This window comes from Ctenocephalides felis, unplaced genomic scaffold, assembly GCF_003426905.1.
Source record: "Ctenocephalides felis isolate EL2017-DRISC unplaced genomic scaffold, ASM342690v1 CF-g0.4_SCAFFOLD_01492, whole genome shotgun sequence".
Classification (NCBI taxonomy): Eukaryota; Metazoa; Arthropoda; class Insecta; order Siphonaptera; family Pulicidae; genus Ctenocephalides; species Ctenocephalides felis.
Window position 1 is genome coordinate 39,142,901 of NW_020537646.1, and position 9,189 is coordinate 39,152,089.

Sequence of the window (9,189 nt, forward strand, 5' to 3'; positions counted from 1 at the left end):
TTGCTTGTTTTAACAAAATAATTGATTTTGGAAAAAAATTGTTCGAAATTTTTTTTTTCAATATTTTTTTTTTTTCAAAAATATTGTTTTTTGTATATCGAAAATAGTTCACATTTTATTTTTAATTCTGACTGAAGTTCTAATATACTTTAAACAAATAATTTCAACTTTGTAATTCAATTTATATAATTTTTATAAATAATAGACAATGTTACAATATTTATAATAATCTATTTGAAAACATTTAATATTCCTCGAACATTACGTCACGGTACAGGAAGTTCCAGCAATTTGCCTTAAGGCACGATGCCATACACAGTAGTTTCTTTAAATATTCATGAGAAAGATATTCCTTTCACCTACTAAAACCACAATCACAGATATATAATAATATAATATGATATTTCGACGCCTATTTCTATTGTTTTAAGATAAAGCCAACTATACATAGACAAACAACTAAACAACATCAATAGTAGTTTCAGTTGGGTACAAAATCTTTAAAATCACCAAGAAAACATGCAATATCCATTATAATGCGACGCATTCTAACTCCGGGCCAATGCGAAAGTGCGCCCTTCTTCGGGGTGTCCCGCGCGTTCGTCCCATATGGCATAACATGACAAATGGCTTCTCTCGCTCTCTACCTCTGTACGGGCAACTATTAAACTCTCATCTGCATTTACAGTTGTGCATGAACCCAATCTGCTCATATCCCGTTCCAAACAATAACTAAATTCGAGTTAAATCCTCTTCCTAGCACACGAACCAAATATAATTCCGAAACTAAAGCCAAAGGATTATTGTTGACGATTTATTTTAATATCGTTTTTTATACGTTTTTACCCTAGGTAAATTGAGATAGTAATCATTATAATGATACATGATTAAAATTGTGATTGATTACAATTTATGTATGAGAAAAGTACGGACATGTCTAGTACTTTTTAATTTTCAAAAGGCTTGCTAATTATTTGTTTTATCGACGTTTCAAGCCATTCTAATTTTTTTGAGACCGGTGTATGTGACCCAATCTTTGATCTATCGCCGATGTTTTCTCAAGACGGGCTATTATTCTGTGAAAAAGCTAACGTTACATAAATAACTAAGGAACTGATTCTGCTTTAAAATATAGCAGTATTATGACAAGTCTATGTTAAGTAACGTTTCTCATAAAAAGTGGTACTAAAAACTGTTAAAATGTTTGTGACTGCTGTGTAGTCAGTTGTTTTAAATAGAAATCATAACCTAGAAAACGCACAAACGCACAATTTTATCATAAGTGCATTTTTGTGATGTGGCATAATAACACATAGGTCAGTTTATATTTAATGATTAAAACGCTTGATCATACAACAAATATATCGCTTTTTGTCAGTTTTTAGTGCCATTTTATATAAGAAACGCTTCGTAAAATACCTTGCCATAACATTGGTCTTTTTTACGGCAAAATCGGCTTCTAAATCACATCAAGAATAGTTTCGGTTTGGAACGGAATCTTAAATATGCTTAACCAATTTAATAAATTTAATAGAAAATGATATTTCATTAGGCTTTTCATTGGTTAGTTTTTCGAGACAATCGGTAATCCATTTCCTTAGAATTGCCTTGCTTGCTTAGAAGTACAAAATTTTTTGTCCATGCTTTGTAAATAAAATCGCGAATAATTTTGAAAATTCTAAAACTACTCGAAACATATCATTTGGGAATCGTACTGATTAGGTTTCAGCAAAATCCGTTTTGGTTTGGGTCTTTATAATTGATTATCAAGAAATATCATAATGTTTTGATGAGTTTAATGAAACTCTGTATGGGGATAGAGTTGCTGGTCATAATATACATACTAAAATATTAGAGATTTACGAGAAGTCATTTAAGTGCATTTTTAATTGTTTTTCTCAATAATGTCCAATATTTGATTTATCTATAACATACAGAAAAAAAATCCCAATTGAAAAAAGTGCAACATTTTCTCACATAATAACTCGGTTAATCATAAATTGATATTTAAACTTAGTTCTGATTAAATAGATTATTTGCATCTATCTAGAAGTTAGTGCGATAAATAATGAATGTTGGTTAATTTTTCATCTATTATAGTGATAGTAATATACTTAAGAATTCAATACCATTTTCACCACATAGCAAAGGCAATTAAACAAAGATTTCTTATGATATATATTGATTTTTAGTACTTATTAGGAGAGATTTTCATGCTCCAGTATATTTTTCTTGATATCTTCTTAGTCATTAACAATAAACATAAATGCATCGGAATAAATGTGTTTTTCATAAAAAAATGAATTAATAGTTACTTACTTTACTAAATATTTATGCTTGGACAAATTATATATTTTGCATCACTCTTGCATAAAAATCATTGTTTATTTGCCGGTATTTGATGAAAGGAGTACGATGAAATCTCAAGTATAATATCACCTATTACCATTTCAAACTCTATACTAATATATAGATTTTAATAAGTAGAAATGTTAGATGTACACAAATAATAAAATGTTGTGAGAATAAGCTTATTTTTCAAAATTTACAGCAAAAATTAATCTTTCCATATATCTCGTTATCATAATGAATAGACCAATATTAACAAAATATTAATGAATAAATCTATCATTTGAGTACTCATGGTGGTATAATGAATAAAGCGTTGGTCAAATCTAATTTATGCAAAAATAAGTTAGGTAATGGTATTAACATTTTACCTTGTAAGAATAATTGCATGACCAATTAGAAGTCAAGAACAACAATTTCTAAATACTTTTAGTAAGTATTCTAACTTTACAATCTTTAATTGTCCTAATCTCTCATTCAGTGGAATTATAAAAATTAAGTTTGTACAATATTTGTATTCCGGTATCTCGTTTTCTATTGTATTATTTATATATTATATTATTTATATACTTAAAACTTCTAAAATACGACTTCCAGTCTTATGGTAGACATAATACTATTTACCATCAAAAATAGAACAATTCAAAGTGTGAGCTTTATACCCATTATATCCTTAGTTAAGATAACGACGCCGTTAAAAGTTCGACTTTTGCCATGATCCAAACTTCGATATAGTTTCTCGTTACACAATCGCTTTTATAACGGTCATATATTTTTTTCCTTTCTTTATATTTATATTACTTCATTCCGAGTTGCTGAGATTACAACTCAGACTCATAGATTTATTCGCTAGGATGCAATAGAATGTGCTTTTATTTACTAGGAAAGTCATTAAATTTTTAAAAGTAGCCAGATTTCACGTAAAAGTTGTAAATAAAAATGAATGCATTAAATGAAAGTATTAAAAGAAGATACATGAACTTTATTGGATTAAAACTCGAATGTATTTTGTACAATCAAAACAATATGTTAACATATCTCATCAAGTAATGTTATTTTTTTATTATAAATATAAAAAATATAAACATTATCCTAAAAAAACAAACATTCTTTAAGAAAAATTCTGAAGTACTAATTTCCATATTCATATAAAATACTTTTTAAAAATTATAAGAGGTACGAATTAAACCTAATTTTAAAATATAAAGAGCAAACCATATTTGCAACTAAATTTGTTCAACTAACAACATATATTTTTTAAAATAGTGATATGACTTTATTAATTAAATTTCATATTTATATAATTATTAAATTGGGTTTTATAGAAATTTAATTTTTATGTTTTTAATTTGTATGCTTCGCAAAAATTTTGAAAAGTTTTCTGGTTAATTACAATATAATTTAAAATAAAAAAATATGAATAAAAGATGAAATTTTATGATTGTGAGGTCCCTACACCAGACTTTGATTAAATTATTGGATCTATATAGAAATCTTAATAATATGCAACACTTCTGTTTAAAATTTATGTGGTTTGCAAGAGATTTGAACATTTTTTAAGGTTCATTTCAAAACAACTGAAAAAGATAAAATATGAATAAAAGATTGAATTTTAAGACAATAATGGACATTGGACCAGATGGTGAAGTAAGTGCCTTTTGATATCGGACGAAAATTTAGCTTTTCTATCGATGTCAAAACCCAAGCTTTTAAACGATTCAGAATTACGTACCATTAAACAGTAGTTTCAATAATTAGTCTATTGTTCATCATTTTGATTTTTCAAGGCACTAAGTTTGGCAACAAATTCAAATACTCCCAAAATATCTTAACCTGGGAATAATCTTCAATCTTAACTCGTTCAACTTTTTTAAAATCTTTAATCTTTTTCAATAGTTTTCAAAATCTATTTCGAATTTTCAAATACTAACGAGAAATCGAGAACTTTCTAGAATAATGAAATAGTTCTACTGATTTAAAAAAATCTAATATATGTTAGCTATGAGGAGATGACGTTGTTGTATTGTATAAATGTTGGAATGAATAATAGTATGGATTTATATAAGATTACTTTGGATAGATGATAATGACAAGACTAGTTAATGTAGAAAGCTATGAAGACCAAGAAGGGCAAAAATAGGAACCATTATTGTAATTAGTGTTAATAAATGAATAACACACAACAATCGAGTCGTTTGCTTGATATGGGCGTGTTTAATGCGTCATAATGTTACAGTTTAAAACTTTTTTCAAAATGTTTTTAATTATGTAGTTATTCATTATTTTTCCAAAAAATGTCTTTTGCTAATATGTTACAAGTTTAATTTTTAAAAAAATATGTTTTGAGTGTTTTTGTTCTGGTGTTGCTGACACGCGTTTGGTGTCGAAACTTATAAATAAAAGTTTTTAAGTACTTTTTTACATTTTTCATTTCGACGAATGCGCTGCTAGTTACTTTGAAATATATATATATATATATATATATATATATATATATATGTATATATATATATATACTAGATGACCCGACAGACACTGTCCTGTACTTATGTTTACAATTCAAAAGTTTCTTTTTTTTAATAATCTATACTAATATTTACCAATTAGTTAAAATATATTATATTTTTTACACTACAGTCTATGTATATATATCCACCCATATGAATCTTAAATGTACATCTGCTTTAAATAAAATGATGAGTATTTGCTTTTTTTTTCTTATAATTATCTTCTACATAAACTTACTTTTATCGATATCTAATGACTGATATCCGACGTTCTTTTGAAAAAAAAGAAATTACACTACTGTGTTTAGGGAGTCTAAATTATTTTCACTTTTGAACTTGAGAGTAAAGCCCGGTGCACACGACGCCAGTTTTCATGCTGGACAGTTTTTGTTTGGTTGTTACTCTAGCAACGACATGATAAGTCATAATTTACGATCTTGCGCGACATAATTTGCGATCTGGCCTGCTAGATTTCACGCATTCTCAACGGCGGTATACTCATCATAATTTCTATGTAAAAACGTTACCTTAGCAACTTCGGAATTTGATTTCATAACAACTTATGTCCTCGCAAATTCCTGCCGTATTTTACGAATAGAGCATGTCCTATTCGCCGAGAGATGAACTATCTCGTGACCGATACCTTCAGTGTCCAATAGGACAGCTGTATTTTGTCACGTAAATATCAATGCGTACTTGATTCATGTACTTCGATTTTGAAAGCGTTTAGTTTTTATTTTGTAAATAGATATTTGTGTATACATAGCGGCGTGAATAAATGATTAGTTTAGGAAAGGCAGTTCAATAATTTTAAAATATTCAAATTTCCGAAAAAATTTAAATATGTATTTTTTATTCAAATTTTCGTAATTTTATCTGAAATATCAAAAAATTTCAAAATTTCCAAAAAATTTAAAAAAAAAATCAAATCGTTTTATTTCAAAAATTTCGAAATTTGCAAAAATACTCAAAATTAAAAAAAAATAGTGGGGTGTATGGCATCGTGCCTTAAGGCAAATTGCTGGAACTTCCCGTACACTAACGAAATGATCGAGGAATATTAAATGTATTAAAATAGATTTTTATAAATATTGTAACATTGTCTAATATTTATAAGAATTATATAAACTGAATTGGAAAGTTGAAATTATTTGTGTAAAGAATATTAGAACAGAATTAAAATAAAAATCTGAATTATTTTCGATGTACAAAAAAAAAATTTTTTTCGAAAAAAAAAATTTTTGAAAAAAAAATTTTAAACAATTTTTTTCTCCAAAATCAATTATTTCGTTAAAACAAGCAGAAAGTTCTTTAAATCATTTAAATCGGACGCTTAGTTCTCTCAAAAACTGCCATCTTTTGCACATTTAGCTCTATATCTTCGAAATGGCTGGGCCTGCCTTTGCCAAAAACTAATTACCACTTCTCCCAATCATTACTAGTTGAATGTTTTTAGATCATTCAAATCGGATGCTCCGTTCTCTCAAAAACTCGATTTATATTTTTGCACTCATTGCTCTTCATCTCTGTAATTGCTGGACCTGCCTTTGCCAAAAACTAATCAGCACATCTCAAAATTTTTGAAGAAAAAAACCAAATATCTTTTATGTTATCGTCGATCTCCAACGGCACAAAAAAGGCCCTTAACTGCTGCAGTGATTCCGGCCTTCTACGTGGATCAAATCCAGAAAAAAAAATTTGTTAAACTAGATAATATTGTCTGCAAAATGAACTACGATAAAACAGAAATCAAAAATTGATTAAATGGCGGCGTTTTTAAAAAAAAGTTTTTGGACTGTCAAAATTCGATTTTTGATCCTATCAACAAATCGATAGTTTATTTTACGGAGAACTATATATAAAACATGTACAAATAAAATTGATAGTGATCGGATCATTTGTTTTTGAGGAATTGCTGCAGCAAATTCGAAAAATGCTGTTTCGAGAAAAACGCGTTTAAAGATAAAATGATCGTTATACTATATACTATGTATATACTCTTTAAATGGCTGTGACTCAAAAACTATTTAAGATATTGATTTGAAATTATGGTATGTTATTTTTAAAGGTATAACCCCTATCAAAATATGAAAAAATTGAAAATTCGACTTTTTGAAAATTTCACACTAGTTGTGCCCCTTAAACTGAAGCATTTTATTATCTTTTAATTATTATTGTTTCACCTAATTCTAATCAGATGCGATACATACATGTTTTTGTTTACTATTCATACAATTCCCTGTTTGTACACTTATAAGCATTAGTGTATTTTAGACCTATAAAATATAAATTGTGAAATTCACAGTATATATTTATAATAATATATTTGAAAATGCACGAAATTAATATTAATAATAAAATAAGTGAATATCTGGCGCAAAATTCTTGCTCGCTAGAAATCCTGTTACGATAGAAATCATGTTACAAGGAATACTAGCGTCGTGTGCACCGGGCTTAAGATCAACCTGATATCAAAATTTCATACGAATTGGAGCACAATAAAAAAATTCAGACTCAAAACGCTCCATTAACTTGAGTTAATATTCCGTATCCGATGGTAAAAATATGAAAATACTAACGTTTGCATGTGAAAAAGTAAAGAGCTGTTTTTAGGGTTTTCCCGGTAATTATTCGATTTTTTCTCGCCGTAAGAACCATCCTTGGACTTCAACGAACATTTAAAAAAATAATTGGCCAAATTGGTTGCGTTGGCCAATTTGGCGTTGTTGAGCTATGCGCTTACCAACACATTTTGCGATTCATTTTTATATTATAGATATATACGCAAAGAATCGCAGAAGTCGCTAAGTCTAAAAATATCAATTTGAGAGTGGAAAAATTAAAGTTGAAATATTCAATAAATACAGTAAACTATTACAATTTCATCTAACGTGTTCATACGTCATCATTCGAATTTCGTAGACTGTAATTCTAATAAAAGTTGCATGCAGAATTCCCATAAGAGAAAGAGCGCCGGCCGTCGTGTTCTCAACACGTACGTTAAAACTTACTTACCTGCCTCAAGAAGCCAATTCAGTTGAGCCGTACGACCGACGGGGGACCTATTGAACTATCCGCGTTCCTCTGTAATACTGGAACACTCCGGACTTTTGTTTCCTTTGCTTCGGAAACGGTTGCGAACGGTTCATGCCGAATTCATGATGTCCAGTGAAGGTGGAGCTGAAAAATAATATTTTATTCAAATTAAATGAACTTAACTAAATAAAGAATTATTTGGTAGCAAAAGTAATAAACACATTAAAATTTGAATCAAAACTATTTAATAATTCTAATTAATCAAATCTAATAATAAAATAATTGAATATGGATGGATGAACCGTTGGGTTATCATGTAAAAATACGACTCAAGGAGAAGTTTCAGCTCAGCAGCTATTAACCCTACAAGGCGCCTAGTTCCATATGTGGAACACCAACCTCAATCGTTCCTATAGCCATAAAACTATGATTAGCGACATGTCTTGACATCTTGGTAGATACTACTGACATTTAGCAATGTAATAATACAAATATTTACCAAATGGTTTATTTTCATATTTATAAGTTTTTCTCATCTTCTGATAACCAGTTACAAACAATATATTTTTGTTACAAATTAAAGAAAAAATGAGCCTTGTAGGGTTAAGACGTAAGGTTCTGATTGCTGCTAAATTATGAGATTAAAAAAAAAGTAGCGATGAATTTTCACAATTCATATGCATATCATAATATTCTATTTTATGGTATAGGGTAGGGTAATTCGAATTTCAATTTGCTTAAGCCGTACTAATATTATGGCAAGAGTATGATTCTAATATTTCTTTAACAAGGATTGATTTTTATTAATATTGGTTAATTATTTATATAGGTTATGACAAGTTTGTTTTTGCGAAAAAAACGATTTACTGATTTTATGATTTCTAGAGGTTTCAAGTCATTCTGAATCAAATGAGGCCAATTAGAAAAAGTAGTAGGTTGTGTGCATGTGAGCCGATTTTAACCTTTCGTCGACGTCTTCTTAAAACCGGCTGGACCAATTTCAAAAATTCAAAAGCCATTCGATGTAACTAACGCTTGTAATTTTTGAACGACGATCGGCCGAGCCATTTTTCTGTAATTTTTCTTTGTGTATTTATATGTGCCGATTTTTGATATTTCATCGACGTCATCTCAAAAACGGCTGGATCAATTTCAAAAATATAAAAACCATTTGATGTAACTATGTTTTATAGACGACGATCGGCCGAGCCGTTTCTTTGTAATTAGCAAAACAGTACAAAACATTTTGTCTACGTGTTAGCCTAAAATTTTAATCCGATTTTAATAATCCAAAAAC